This window comes from Abramis brama (genome assembly GCF_963993115.1).
Source record: "Abramis brama genome assembly, chromosome: 22".
Classification (NCBI taxonomy): Eukaryota; Metazoa; Chordata; class Actinopteri; order Cypriniformes; family Leuciscidae; genus Abramis; species Abramis brama.
In genome coordinates, this window is record NC_139984.1 from 12,303,903 (window position 1) to 12,320,840 (window position 16,938).

At 39.8% G+C, this 16,938-nt stretch overlaps 1 protein-coding gene across 11 annotated transcripts in view; it reads left to right on the forward strand.

Annotated features, from left to right (window-relative positions):
* LOC311073255 (uncharacterized protein) overlaps nucleotides 1-16,938 on the forward strand; it is a 126,103-nt gene that overhangs the window by 73,057 nt on the left and 36,108 nt on the right. The gene's annotated exons all lie outside the window — the stretch shown is intronic.

The window sequence follows — 16,938 nt, forward strand, 5'->3', positions numbered from 1 at the left end:
ACTGAGCGCAAGTTGTTGGATGCATGGAGCCTGTTCAGCCCCATACTGATGTCTTGCTTGTCTGTTGTGGTGGTGATCGGGTCAAGCCCAAGTGCATTCACCAGCGAAAGATGTATGTGTACGGACATTCGGTTATTGTGCCTACTGTCATACCAGGGCAAAAAAAAACAGTCAATTGTTGGCACTAACATGATAGAGTGCCTTCTCAGTCAACTTAAGCAGTCCCAAAGTTATTTGCGTGTCATGAATCAGCCAAATTCTACAGGAGAACCAGAGATTCAGCAGTTCTTGAGGATGCTGTCTGGTCATAACAGATGGGAAGGTGGTAGTATCCCAGCCGTTGTCGGTACTGTTAAGCTCACTCAAGCTGTCACACTTTTGCCTCAGCAAGAGCACCTTGTGTGGGGCAGACTCCTGACAAGTTCCACTATTTCTGTGGGTGGTACTATGTTAGTTGAGCCGTCTAAGGCACAAACTCATCAGAAAGGTGTTCTTGTCAGGCATGTTATAGCCACATTATCTGGTGACAGATTGGTGCCGGTTAAGGTGATCAATCCATCCAGCTAAAATAGTAATGCTAAAATAGTCGATGTATCTCCTGTTTTGGCAGTCGAGGACCTGGATGTGTAACCTGGATGATGTGACGGATGAGCCATTCAGTATATATTATGGGGATGATTAGGCGGTCATGATGGACATAGGCCAATGGGCAAATTTGGCCAGGATGCTGGGGTTACACCCCTACTCTTTCGAAGGACAGTATTTTTTATGACCACAGAGAGTCAGGACCTCGGTTTAACTTCTCATCCGAAGGACGGTGCTTTTTGACAGTATTGTGTCTCCATCACTATACTGGGGTGTTAGGTCCCACACAAACCACATGGTGAGCACCCCCTGCTGGCCTCACTAACACCTCTTCCAGTAGCAACCTAGTTTTCCCAGGAGGTCTCCCATCCAGGCACTGACCAGGCTCAACCCTGCTTAGCTTCAGTGGGCAACCAGTCTTGGGCTACAGTCTTGGGATACTTTTCAGGAAGTTGAGTCCTGGTGACTGGAAGGAGGAGCACAGTAGGGCCTTCCACCATTGGCCCATGCTTTAAGTCGTCAACCCTTTGTCCAAAACTGGATCAGTCAGAGGTTGCTGAATGAGACTTATGGGGCATTTCTTGAGGAAGTGGAGCAGTTTGAGAAAGACAAAGTGGCTCAGTTAGGGTTGGGAATCGTAAGACATTTTCCGGTTCCGGTTCCGATTCCGGTTCCACCAAACGATTCCGGTTCCGGTTCCGGTTCCCATTCATTACAAATTATTAAAACAACTAATAAAAAATAGTAGTAAGGGGAAAATGCACAATCCTTTTTGTGTTTATTTCTTATACTTGTCAAATGAGTTTAACAGACTGGTAATGTCAACAAATTCAACATATTATTTTAGCCTGGGTTTCCCCATGCTGCCTTGAGCGCAGCGATTTTATTCACGCTGCTAGGCAGCCTGGATACCATGGATCAGATTTTCGCCTCAGCTAGGGAACCAATCACAGAACGGGGAGGGAGCAGCAAGACGATGACGACATCTATGCGACACACCGAAGCAGTTTGTTTATATCTATGGATCCAACATGACAGACGTAAAAATATATGCATATTTTTAGGAACACATCTACAAAAATATGCCTGTATTTCAAGTTGATAAAATAATTTAAAATCCACATCAGTTTATTTGTGCCCACGCGCCACGCCCTCCCAGGATCTATAACGTTACCTAGGCTACTTTCATTTTTAAAAATTCTTCATAACCGCGCGCGATCTGCTTGCAGTCATCGAGATAGATGCTGAGGAGTTGAAGAAAAGAATTGCTAGTGGAGATTGTAAAGTTGTCGACAATACGTCATCAAAAATCAAGTCCAGTGTGTGTGAGAAATTTGGAGTTATCTGAAGAAAATATTATGAAAGGCTTTGCTGCAAACATTTTCGTGTTGGATAGCCGCAAATGTAGCACGCAGAAACTGTGGTAAGAAAGCAGTTCTATCGAACGGTATTTTTCATATTTAACACTGTTAAGTATGTGTGGTGTGCAGGGCGTGTTTGAACCCAAAATGGTCAGATGTAACTTAGGCTAGATGAAATTGCGTGGCATATAGTGTTGTAGTCGCGTCTGTTCGACTGGTAAAATGTTAAGGCTACTCAGTTTTGTGGTAACGTTAGCCATGTTCTTCATGTACCGGCCTTTTGACAGCTTCGGCTGAAGTTGTCCTTGTGTTAATTGTCGTGTAATAACTTCTGTATGACCTGGCAATAAACATTTTTGTGTCTATAATGTGATAGTCTAAACTGATTTTATTTCGGATGCGGGTCGGGTGTAGATTTTAATTAGTGCTGCTGTGGGAAAACGGGTCGGGTGCGGTTTTAAGCACTGCGGGTGCGGATTTACAAAATCGGACCCGTGCAGGACTCTGGTGTACACATAAATCTCTGACCCATCGTCTTCTTCTTCGTTGAATATCTGTCGCTCTGCATACGTCATCTGGTATAATTGAAACGATTGGCTATGAGCTACGTGCAGGCACATTTGATAGACATTTGTAGCGTCCAATAAACGGCTCTGGGCATTCGTAAACCACGCCTCAAATACGAGAAAATGCACATGTGGTTCCCAGACCACGTCTCAAAGAGAAAGAGGTCTGACGTTAGCCAGGCTAATATTATTTAGCAATTTTTGCAAAAATAATTAATTTTTCTGAAGGAAAATAAATATTTCTGCATTCTCTAGGATAATTTGGGACCTCTCCTATAGCTTATTGTATCTCCAGCAGTGGAGAATACCCTCTCAGAAGGGGTAGAATATGCTTGAACACACATGTAAGATCCAGACAGGTGAAACATAATATTTCGATTTGAATGATTGATTCATAAAGACTTCACTTCATTACTGGATGATTCAGCGCTCTAGCAGTTAAATAAACAGAACTGCATGCGTCTTGTGAAAGAACATTGTAGCCGGAGCTACTTCTCTATGTTTATTTCTATGACGCGGGTGAGTCACTCAGGCACTGTGCTACTCCGCAGCGGGGCCGGTGTAAAGTAGTCCGAGTATAAACGCTTATTACAGGCTTACCGTAGTGATTCAGGATAAGACAAAAACACGGTTTGAAAAAAGGCATTCATGATGTACTCGCTCATTATATACATTTAGTAAATTCTGAAGCGAATTTTCGTTATTTGAAGCGACTTTCAAAAGGTGATTTACTCTGTTTTGGTTGCTACCGTAGACATCAGTGTTTATACTCGAGCTATAAACTTTTATTTCAGTACTTCTGTGATCATTTGAATATTTGTAACACCGAAATACCGATACTGTGTTGTTGAAAAGATTGTGAAAGTAAAGCTGTTTCATATTGACATTGACAACTGCTCTCTCAGCGACAGCGCAAACAGATTTGAATGTTCCAGTGTGAAGTTTTGTCATTTAGGAATAAGATCGTGTGTGTTTGAATCGAGATCGTCTCTCTCTCTCTCAAAACGTATATGAGTAGCGCGAGTGCTTTCATTACTATTTTAATATTCATGAGTTGAGTGTGAGACGTCGCTATTAAAGGATAAGCTCCCAGCACTTCGCCCACAAATCGGCCCAGAACCGTTTTTGGAACCGAAACGTAGGAATTTCGCACGGTTCCGGTATTTTTCAAAAAACACTACCGGTTCTGGATAAAAACCGGTTTTCGGTTCCCAACCCTAGGCTCAGTGCTGGTATCCAGAGCACTGAAGGTCCTCCTTGTGTAACACCAAGTCGTTGTCCACTGTCCGGTGCTGAAATGTCTGCAGTGTTAGAGGGTCACAGTGACTGTGAAGCAAGAGTTGAATCGAGAGCAATCTCCTGGATCGCACAAGACACCCAGCATCTGTCGCCTCCTGCAATGCCCGTTACCAGTCTTCTCATTAGATGAACTTCGACACAGACAATAGAACGATCCTTGTCTGTCCAGGGTCCTATTTTATGTCAACAGAGGCAAGAGAGCCTCACTATGTGGGCAATGGCCATGTTGAACGGTTTGATAGAATCTTGGGCAACATGGTCAGAGCACTGCCGCAAAGGTCTAAAGAAAAGTGTCCACAGCTGCTTCAGACACTGACTTTTGCGTACATCTGTACCGTGCACGAGTCCACTAACATCTCCCTTGGTGCCATTTCGAGAACAGTGGAGACCATCAAAATCGTGGGGCCGCTGTCCCAAACCAGCTCAGAGGTCACCGCACACCAGCACAAAGCCCCTGCCGGTTTCCTCAGCAATGCTGGTGTCAGCACAAGAGGGTGGTATCCACAGGATTTTGCACGCTTCAACTAACCCCTCTTGAGCAACACACACCTCTTGGATGATTTCTCAATACTCTTAATTACTTGCAATACACACCTCTTGGATGATTTCTCAATACTGTTAATTACTTCCCAGCTAACAAAAATATGTTCTTAGAATGTACTAACATCTAACATTCCCATTAGGTTATGAAAACGTTATTTCTGAATGTTTTTTTAAACTTTGAAAACGTCCAGTTTTTTTAATGTATTAAGAACGTTGTTTTCTTGGTTAATGTGAACGTTAAAGGGACATTTTATTCAATCAATCTGTTTTTTTAATGTATTAAGAATTTTTTTTCTTGGTTTATGTGAACCAAGGGATAGGGATATAATTAATTATAGTTTGTACATCTGGTAGAATAGGAGAAAGTGGTTTTATCAAATAATTTATCAAATTTTTGTCAGGTCCTGCGTCAAACACCAAGAACCTGTAACGAATACGACTTTGGGTAAATATGAATTAGCTCAAGAATATGGGGAATTTTGAGATATTAATATTTATGACTCATGGTCATAATTCATAAGTCGCATGTACATTTATTTTATCAATTTTCGAGATTACCTTGTTCTGTAACTGGTCTGACCAACATTTAATTCGTCCAGCGAAACAAATGTAAAATCATTACAGTTAAGAAGAGGTATTCACACACTTCAAGAAAGTTTTATGTTCTGGCCAAGGACATCGAACTTTCTGAGTTTATTAATTAAAACTACTCAAGTAGTCTACAATATCGAGCTTTGTAGCTTATAAAAGGATCTTTGAAAGTTTCATTGACCTATACAAGTGGTTTCTCAAACACAGAGACAGTTAAAAGGATATATGGATTTTAATAATTGTAAAACTAAAGATTATATGAGCTACAAATACAAACGTACGTAAAAATACAAAACAATAAAACAAACACACATTTAACCAAACAAGAAAATACGTGATCAGGATAACATGAAATGAAAGAAAGAAAGAAAGAAAGAAAGGCAGAGAAGGGGAAAATAATAATTACATACAGAAAACCTAAATTCACGAGACAACCTGGAAAGCAGTTTTATCAGATAAGGTTACCGTCACTTGCACGTTTGTTCTCTGTTCGGCGCGAGGCTGAGGCAGGACAAGAGGGTGGTGTCGATCCTGTTTCTGTTGCGTCTTCAGGTGCCGCGAAGTTTAAAGGCTCACTGGATGTAACATTACCGAGAAAGTTCGTCTTCCGTGCGGAAGAGGCCAGAAATCTTGGTTTCTAAGGCAGCAGGCTTTTACATGGCGCGGGGGTTTGTGTCCCAGAGGCCACGGCGAGGCCTGTTCAGCTGGTTGCCATGGAGCTGCGCTACACGTGGATGAGGTCCGGGATGAGAGCGACCGGAGAAGAGAGGAAGTGGAATCAGCGGGGTCGAAGAAAGAAGAGAGCGAGAGAAGTGGGGGTCTCGTCCTTTTAACAGACATCTGTTTTACGCCCTGTTTTGTGACAGAGCGAATCAAAACTTCTGATCTGTAGCGGGAAGATGTCTTCTTTGTGTGAAGAAAAACACGCCCCCTTGTATCATATGTCTTCTAAGCGAAATAATTAATATTTCCTCTTAAGATTATACATACAGAATAATACATCTTACGGTAATACTATGTGCGGGACTGGTTGAATTAAAACAGGACGGTCCGACAGATATCAAGAATTACAGGTAGATATTGGACACACATAACATTACGTTCATATGCATCATTACACACAAATAAAGCTTGATTAAACACACCATAAAATTGTCAGTGTTTCCGTTATGGCAAACGACGACACTTTGAGAAACATAGGAATACATATCCACCTTCAGTGGCTTGTTATGTGGGGGGGAATATCTGTTTCAAAGTCCAGAGTGTGTGTTCTGGAATGTCTTACGAACGTAAAGTTTTATGGTCTGAGGTAGGGTTACCACAAGACACTATTGAGGAACTTCTTTCAGTGAACATTTAGAATTCAAACTTATACTCTAGCAAACCACACTTCTATTATAAAGCAAAGCTAATCACACACATACATATCGGAAGGTATACACTCAAGAGCCATATTTCTACATGAAATGGTACTCAAGGGAGGTTTTGTGTGTGTGGGGGTGTGTGTGTGTGTGTGGGTCATGAGGTTGTAAAGTCACAGGGAGTCCATGCTGACATGGGGGTTTTAGAATGGTTTGTGCAGAACAGGGTTCCTTTTGTGACTAAAATGTTCCTCTGGGGAACAACAGATTGCAATTTTGACTGTTCATGGTAGACTTAACGGCACCATGCACAGACCCGTTGTCTGAAAAGACAACGAAGGATGTGTTTGGAGACAAGGATTTACTAATTGGAACAGCATGTGACCGCATGTCCGGCATTGTCGCTACAAACCATTTGATTTCTTAATTGGTGTGTTATATGGTGAATGAGTGCAAACCAGAATGCTTTGAGCCAATAATTGATCAATGAGGGGTCGAATTCCCTCCTCTTTTTCCTTTGAGAGTAGATACTGCTTTTGAAACACAGGACTATCTGTTGTCAGACTGGCAAAATAGGGCTGGACATCTATGATTCCTGCATCATCCTTATGGGCCGCCCACAACTTGGGGTTGACATCAGCCATTCCCGTCTGAGCTCAGCTGTGGGCACATCCTCAAAGAGAGCATTTCCTGTGTCAATCGTGAGGGAATTGGCTGCTGGAAACTTGAGAGTTGCAGAGAGTCAACGTCAAAAGCAAGTTTAACACCCAATTTATGCATCAAATCTCTACCTAAAAGGCAGAATAGAGAACCCGGTATTATTGCAAAATCATGCATTTAAAACAACGATGGGACATCACTGGAAATAACTGGTAAAGTTGGTGTCATTTCACATCTTACAGGGACACCGTTTATCCAAACAGAGTTGATCTTCTACCCTGTAATAGAGCCCTCATCAACATGAGAAGACAGCGATGAGATTGAGGCACCGCTGTCGATTACAAAAACAAATGGTTTACGATCAACATTTAACTCAATAAATGGCCAAACAGTCGACTCATTTGGATAACTCATTGAAATCAGTGAAAAGTGAAGAAGAAAAGTGAGCGCAGAAGAGCGTTCTGCACAAACGCTCAATATGCCCCTGCTTACCACAATAATAACATTGTCTTATACACTTCCTGACAGTGGCGGGTGATTTTGGACGGCAGCATTAACTTGAAGCATTGCAGAAACTTTACCTCTGGAGGCATCAAAGGCTCCAGCGGAAGAAAGCTCACCCAATTCATCAACTGAAATGTTACTAATGCTTGACGTAGTTATATGGATCAATTGTGCGGTTTCATTGTGCATGTTATTTAAAAACGTGTTCACAAGCAGCGTAAAAATTTTCATCAACAGGAATCATCGATTCTTCAATCCATGCATGTTTAAATCTTTTTTGCAACAGGGCTTTCACCGGTTCTCTATTTGGTATTAGCAGCATGTGAAATGCAGAAGACAGCTTCAATAAAAATGCAGTTAGTTGTTTGAAAAAAACGTTGAGTTTACCTGAGCTAGCCCATATCCAATCATCATCATCATCATCATCATCAAAGTCTGTCACCCTAAATCCACATAAAGGTTTTGACAGATCAACAGGCTCAGAATCCTTTAACATAACTCTAAGGGCGGGCGGTGCATCGTTAACCGGGTCTAAAAAGTCAACTTCTTTAATTAATTCCTCCTCTATGATTTCAGCAGGCAATGTTTTAGTCAAAATTAAATGGTAATCTCGCCCAGTCAGTTGGCTGTACGCTGTTAACCATTTCAATACAGACACAAAGTGATGCGGTGATCTCGCTGGATCTGGTATCTCTTTAAAAAATTGCCATTGCCTCCGAAACACTGAGAGGATTAATTTTATGTCTATCTGGAATTTCTACAAGCGGCAATGCGGTCACGATCGACAGATCTGGGTACAATCTAGGTATGGGCTTTGAGACTTCAGCAGGAGTTGAAACGCACTCATAGCGAGGGGGAGGGAGAGATGCTGTAACATTAGGCTGCACTGTCTGAGACGGAGAACGATTTTTCCCCTTGTCTTTTTCTGGGTCGCGGTCCCAATAAGACTTACATTTTTTTCCAAGTCTTATAGGAAAGAATCAAAATTCCAATTTGGATCTCCCCAGTTCCCAAAGACCACATCTTTTGCCTTACGCATATCTTTATCTTTAAACAGGCCGTCAAGAGGCAACGGATCTAAGTATGGTTCTGCGAAAAACTTTTTTTTTTTTTTTTACTTTTTAGATTATTTCTGATCTTGAAATCCTTCGGGGTTTCATCTATTAACGGTTGACTAATCATGTCTCCCATGATAAACTCACAAAAAGTTCTCTAGTTTAATGCAAAATGAACAAATTTCAGAATGGCCAAATAGAATGCAAAGAAAAGTCTGCAGCTTTATATTAAACGTTTTGGTATATTGGCCAAAAGAGAGAGAAAGAGAAAGAAAGAGAAAGTAATTCTCAAAATGTAAAGAAAAAAATAATGAAATAATGTATTATTCATTCAAATGCCGAGAAGGACTGAAGATTTCCCACTGAAATTGGCTTTAAGAGAAAAAAAAAAGAAGCTCAGCTCCAAATCATCTATTATCTACCAAAATATCTATCATCTACCAAATATGGCAAAAATCGCGGTACAAATTTTGAATTATCAATTTCTCAGCAGACAGTAAGAATCAACTTAGTTTTTACCATCTGGAGATATCCCAGAACGAGCCCCCAACTGTTAGAATTAAGGTTCCATGTGCCTCATTCCAGTCCTAGCAATTAACATTTGAATGAACAAGGACTCAGCTGTAAGGGAGACAAGTATCTCTCCAATTTATAAGCATCTTTGTCTCAGAAGATATAACAAGAATATGAGGGGAGTATCACAGAGTTTACCAATAAGATAGTGTATACCTTACATCATATAGGAATACGATACATTGAATAACAAATCCATATATGCTCAGTTTCTGGCTAAATCACCACATATACGTTTGGATCCAGAAGGGCCTTTATACTGCTTTAGAATAGAGAATGGAAGACCCTTCCTCGATTCAAACATAGAGGTCCACATAAAGAAGAACAGATGTTGCCAGTACCTTCCTACATAAGAAATTGTTCTCTGATATATACTGGATGCTGAGACTATCATACAAGAAATTCTAACAATAACTTAATGGGAATGTTAGCAAAACATTCTTAGAACATATTTTAGTTATCTGGAAATGTTGTTCATATAACTTTTTCTCTCAACATCATGAGAACAACTCCGTCAAGTACAAATAACATCACAAGGACGTTCCAAGTTGTTATAAGAATGTTTTCACTCAACATTATGAGAACACCAGTCAAGTACAAAAAAAACATCACAAGGATGTTCCATGAACGTTGTTATAAGAACGTTTTCTCTCAACATTATGAGAACATCAGTCAAGTACAAATAACATCACAAGGATGTTCAATGAACGTTATAAGAACGTTTTCACTCAACATAATGAGAAAATCAGTCAAGAACAAATAACATCACAAGGACGTTCTAAAAACTTTGTTCTAAAAACGTTTTCTCTCAATATTACAAGAATGTATTATAAACATTATAAGATTGTTCCAGAAACATTATTTCAGGAAAGGTTTTTACTAACATTTACATAACTTTAACATAACGTTAGTGAAAGTTATGGGAATGTTCCCTGTTAGCTGGGTTGCGCCACACGCCTCTTGGATGATTTCTCAGAACTCTTAATTACTTGCGCCACACGCCTCTTTGATGATTTCTCAATACTCTTAATTACTTGCACCACACGCCTCTTAGGTGATTTCTCAACACTTTTAATTACTTGACACGCATTATTAGCCTACTCAATACTCTCTTTCACTCAATCATTCATTTCAACACATTCATTCAAAAAAGAAGTTTATTCAAGTGTTCTATTAGTATACTTCTTTTAAACTAAAAAGAAAAGTATATTTTCAGTCTACATTTTATGTACTTCTCAAAAATATATTTTATGTACTTCTCAGAAATATACTTAAAATTACACTTAAGTGTACTAGACTTATACTGAGAGAAAAGTCCAAGTATATTTGGCCCGTACTTGTACTCAATCTTTTGATCGAGATTTACTTAAAAGTATAATTAAGTATTCAAAGTACGACACATTCCAGACAACACATCTTCTTTGCATAGAGTTGATCAGGTTGTTGATTGTGGCCTGTGGAATGTTGGTCCACTCCTCTGCTGTAATCTATAGTAATATCTTCAGAATTACTGAGAAGTCTATTTTCAAATATAATTCTTTTGAAGTGTTGGTGCTTAATGTAACTCTATCTAGTATAAATGATACATTGCGCTTGACATTTGTGCTAGCTATTGTATACAGGCCACCAAGGTACCAAAAAGACTTAGGTAAGGGTTAGGGTTAGAATTTGCTGATTTTTTATCAGAGTTAGTACTGGCTGCAGATAAAGTCTAAAGTTGGTGATTTTAATATACATATATTTAAAATACGAAAAAGATGCATTGGGATTGGCATTTAGAGACATTCTGAACTCTATTGGAGTTAGACTAATATTGTCTCATAGAATCAATGTTAATGCCGTTGAAATTCTGCAGCAGAGAGATGACATCTCAGATCATTATCTAGTTTTGTGTATACTCCATTTAGCCAAAGTTGCAAAGCCGACTCTGTGTTACAAATATGTTAGAACTATCACTTCTGCCACTAAAGATTGCTTTATTAATAATATTCCTGATCAGTTTCATCTCCTCAGCATCCCAGATAGCTTAGAAGAACTCGATATTGCGACAGAAACTTTTTACTCTCTCTTTTCCAGCACTTTAGACACAGTTGCTTCTTTGCGCTTAACGAAGATTAAAGAAAATAGTCCAACGCCCTTAAGAGAACAGCCAGAAAAATGGAGCGCAACTGGAAGAAAACAAAACTAGACGTTTTTCGAATTTCGTGGAGAGAGCACATGATTGCGTACAGAAAAGCCTTAAAAACTGCTAGATCTGCTTATTTTTCGACTCTCTTAGAATAAAACAGACACAACCCTAGGTATTTATTTGACACAGTGGCTAAATTAACAAGAAATAAAGCTTCTACTTCTGAACTTTCCAAAGAGCATAGCAGTAATGACTTTATGAACTTATTTACTTACAAGATTGATAATATTAGAGAGAAAATTATAACTATGCAACCGTCTACTACAGTATCGCATCAGGGAGAGCATTGTAGTCTCCCTGAAGAAAAATTCCATTCATTTGTTGCAATAGGAGAGGAACAACTGTCTAAACTCGTTAAATCATCTAAATCGACAACGTGTGTTAGACCCTATACTGACTAAGCTACTGAAAGAAATGCTTCCAGAGGTCATAGATCCTCTTCTTAAAATCATTAACTCATCTTTGTCACTAGGATATGTACTGAAAACTTTTATGCTGGCTATTATTAAACCTCTTATTAAAAAAACGCAACTTGATCCTAGAGAATTAGTCAATTACAGGCCGATCTCAAATCTTACTTAATTCTGAATAAACAGAGTTTCTAATGATTGGACCAAAAACCTCTGCACATACTAACCTAGAATACTGTCTAACAATTGATGGCTGCTCTGTCAAGTCTTCATAGTCGGTTAGGAACCTGGGTGTGCTCTTTGATACCAATCTTTCATTTGAAAGCCACATTTCTAGCATGTGTAAAACCACATTCTTCCATCTTAAAAATATATCTACTACATATGCTTTCAATGAAAAATGCGGAACAGTTAGTTAATGCGTTCATGACCTTAAGGCTAGATTATTGTAATGCTCTTATGGGTGGTTATGGAACTACAGCTGGTCTAAAACGCAGCAGCTAGAGTTCTTACTAGAACCAGGAAGTATGACAATATTAGCCCGGTTCTGTCAACACTGCATTGACCTATTCAACATCGCATACATTTTAAAATATTGCTGATTACTTACAAAGTACTAAATGGTTTAGCTCCCCAGTACTTGAGCGAGCTCTTAATGCATTATAGTCCTACATGTCTATTGCGATCTCAAAACTCTGGCCAGTTGATAATACCTAGAATATCAAAATCGACTGCTGGCGGTAGATCCCTTTCCTATTTAGCACCAAAACTCTGGAGCAGTCTTCCTAACATTGTCCAAGAAGCAGACACAATCTGTCAGTTCAAATCTAGACTAAAAACACTTCTTTTTAACCTGGCATACACATTGGCATACACACAAAATTATACATTCCTATTATTCAGATCAGTGAAATGATTATTAGGCTGCATAAATTAGGTCAGCCGGAACCGGGAACACTTCCTATAACACCTGATGTACCCGTTACATCATAAGAATGGCATCTACGCTAATGTTAGTCTTTCTGCTTATTCCGAGGTTCACTATTATCAGCTGGATCCAGGCCATATCCAGATTAGATGGTGGACCTGCTCTTAGACACGACCACAACGCATGATGTAATCAGCCGGATCCGGGCCGTATCCAGACCAGATGGAGGACCTGCGCCTAGACACGACCACAACTCATCCCTGAAGTGTCAGCAGAGATTGTGTCAACTAGATTCTCCCCTGTGAAGGCCTCATCAACACGACAGCCATCAGCACTGATCCTCGACAAACTCGTCCCATGCCAGCGTGACTCCGATCTTCACCGAGATGGAACTGGATAATATTCTGATTGTTCCAAACCAATCTGACTTCTGACCTATAATGCTGTCTGAATCATAATCATACACTGTTCGTTCATTGGCCAGAGGAGAACTGGCCCCCCGACGTTTTTTTTCTCCATTCTGCCACCTGATGGAGTTTTGGTTCTTTGCCACTGTCATCTTTTTCCACCTTTGTTGCCATTGGCTTGGCTTGGGGACATTACATTTAACATTTAATTTAAAATTCAACAATAATATTGATCTGCCTGCATTGACAAGATTATACAAGAACTGAACTGAGCTGGACGATGACACCACGGTTTACTCCAGAGCGGCTATATAGATATAGATATATATATGATATATATATACACTCACCTAAAGGATTATTAGGAACACCTGTTCAATTTCTCATTAATGCAATTATCTAATCAACCAATCACATGGCAGTTGCTTCAATGCATTTAGGGGTGTGGTCCTTGTCAAGACAATCTCCTGAACTCCAAACTGAATGTCAGAATGGGAAAGAAAGGTGATTTAAGCAATTTTGAGTGTGGCATGGTTGTTGGTGCCAGACGGGCCGGTCTGAGTATTTCACAATCTGCTCAGTTACTGGGATTTTCACGCACAACCATTTCTAGGGTTTACAAAGAATGGTGTGAAAAGGGAAAAACATCCAATATGCGGCAGTCCTGTGGGCGAAAATGCCTTGTTGATGCTAGAGGTCAGAGGAGAATGGGCCGACTGATTCAAGCTGATAGAAGAGCAACTTTGACTGAAATAACCACTCGTTACAACCGAGGTATGCAGCAAAGCATTTGTGAAGCCACAACACACACAACCTTGAGGCGGATGGGCTACAACAGCAGAAGACCCCACCGGGTACCACTCATCTCCACTACAAATAGGAAAAAGAGGCTACAATTTGCACAAGCTCACCAAAATTGGACAGTTGAAGACTGGAAAAATGTTGCCTGGTCTGATGAGTCTCGATTTCTGTTGAGACATTCAGATGGTAGAGTCAGAATTTGGCGTAAACAGAATGAGAACATGGATCCATCCACCACTGTGCAGGCTGGTGGTGGTGGTGTAATGGTGTGGGGGATGTTTTCTTGGCACACTTTAGGCCCCTTAGTGCCATTTGGGCATCGTTTAAATGCCACGGCCTACCTGAGCATTGTTTCTGACCATGTCCATCCCTTTATGACCACCATGTACCCATCCTCTGATGGCTACTTCCAGCAGGATAATGCACCATGTCACAAAGCTCGAATCATTTCAAATTGGTTTCTTGAACATGACAATGAGTTCACTGTACTTAAATGGCCCCCACAGTCACCAGATCTCAACCCAATAGTGCATTTTTGGGATGTGGTGGAACGGGAGCTTCGTGCCCTGGATGTGCATCCCACAAATCTCCATCAACTGCAAGATGCTATCCTATCAATATGGGCCAACATTTCTAAAGAATGCTTTTAGCACCTTGTTGAATCAATGCCACGTAGAATTAAGGCAGTTCTGAAGGCGAAAGGGGGTCAAACACAGTATTAGTATGGTGTTCCTAATAATCCTTTAGGTGAGTGTATATATATATATATATATATATATATATATATATATATATATATATATATATATAAATGAACTAAATTAATAACTTTTTTAAAACAAAAATGAAACATCACTGAACGCTGGACTGTGACGCTATTTTCTTCTGGAAACAAACTTTGTTGCATTATTTTCCTGTTATCTCTTTAAAGCTGCTTTGAAACAATCTGTATTGTAAAAAGCACTATATAATTAAATGTGACTTGACTTAGTTCTATATTACTTACAGTATAAATATATATTTTTAATTCTCCTGGTTGTTACCCCTTTATTCCCCAAACTTTACATATTGTTCCCTTATACTTACATGTAAGTACTTTATAGGTACACTATAATTACCCAAAGTTACACTGTAAATTTGTCTTAATTACGCAGTATTTTCCGGGCTGTAATCTAAAGCGTTACCAACACTCTCACAACAGTTTATTTTAATGTTTTAGAAGAGATCTCAACAACATCCCACTCTGTGCTCAGATTTTTCTCTTTAGCTAGAGATTAGTCTCATATTTGTCTCCTCTAACGTTTAGAAGAGATCTCAAGAACATCACACACTGTGGTCATATTTTTCTCTTTAGCTAAAAACATTGGATGACTTGTCTCCTCTAAAGATTAGAAGATAGCTCAGCAACATCACTTACTGTGCTCATATTTTTCTTCTTAGCTAGAGACACTGGAGCTCCCACATTTGTCTCCTCTAAAGATTAGAAGAGATCTCAACAACTTTACAAATAAAATGTCTAAGTATGAACTCAAGTGTCATTACAAGTGCCCAGCCAATGTGAGTGATTCCTTCGGAGTGAACGCGGGTCAATCTGACTGCAGTAGATGTGAAAGATATTAATAAAAATTATGTTTATTCAGCCAGCGCTCATACCTGTATTTACATCCTGTTTTCGGTCGAAGTCCATAGTAATCGATTGTCGACTTCACGCGCGTGATCATAGGTACTAAACCTATGCGCGTGAGCTCGACAATCGATTACTATGGACTTCGACCGAAAACAGGATGTAAATACAGGTATGAGCGATGTTAAGAGGCTAAAATCAGGTTTAAGACTTGCCCTATTGAAGTCAACAGGGTGCAAATTTTAAAAAGAGGATAACATGGTGTAGGCAACACCGATTTATGTCATTGTTCTCTGTATTGACAGCACTCCAAATGTACAAAAAAATGAGCTCAATGTTAAAATTGACCGGAGTTCTCCTTTAAAATGGTCACTCGGCTTGAAAAAATGTCAGGGTTATGTTGTGTTTTGTGTTTATTTCATTCCTGTGTTTTTCTTTCTTCTTTTTTTTTTTTTTGTATGGCAGTCGGCATCCAATTTTTCTGTGTGTTTGTTTAATATGCTATAGTTTAGTCTTAATTACCTCCTAGTTAGTCTCATTGGTTACTGATTACTTTCAGCTGTTTGTTTTTAAAGTTCCCTGTTTATTTATACTACCTGTCTCATTCAGATCATTGTCGGTTCTCGTCTATGTGCGAGTAGTTTATGTTACGGGCTATATACCTTCATCTATGTAATCGCATCGGGTAAATTGAACAAGTTTATATTTGATCCTCATCATCTTGATCATGATCCAACATGATCCTCAAAAACACAGTGGTGTGTGTGAGTGTGGGAATAGAGACAGAAGGAAACCTAAACAAGGAAATAATCATCTTGTCTCAGGCTCTGAGAGATTGATTCGGTCTGGTTATTTTATAGAAGTCTCAATGATATGAGAAACTGGTCTTTTAAGAGAAATTCTTGTCAGTAATCTCAAAACAAATGTTTGTAGTAATAGCTGTTGGCTGTCACATTCACCGTCTGTCACATTCACCGTCTGTCATCGTCCTGTCTTCACTACACTTCCCAGAATCCTCTGTCTTCATCACCTGCACCTGCTCCTCATCACCCTCATCATCATCACCTGCTCCTCATCACCATCATCATCATCATCATCATCACCTGTTGTCCTGTCATTATCTCTGTGTATTTAAGTTCCTGGTCTTAACTCATCATTGTCGTTTATTGTTTGTGCAACAGCACACTGTTTAATGTTTGTTTGGAGTTACCGCTTGTGAATAAACCTTTGTTATTTTTGTACTTCGCTTACCATTGTCTTCTTCCTCAACCCGAACGTGACAGAATAACCGACCAAGGTAATGGATGAACGCCTCAAATTCATCCTTGTGGCTCAGGAGAACCACAATTTATCAAGTTTCTCCAGGAAGTTTGTGGAACTCGCCCTCGAAAGCACTTTGGAGGATGAAACCCCCAGCGTGCTGTTCCGGGTCGGGGTCACTCTCCATCAACATCTCAACCTCCCAGACACCACCGGACTGAG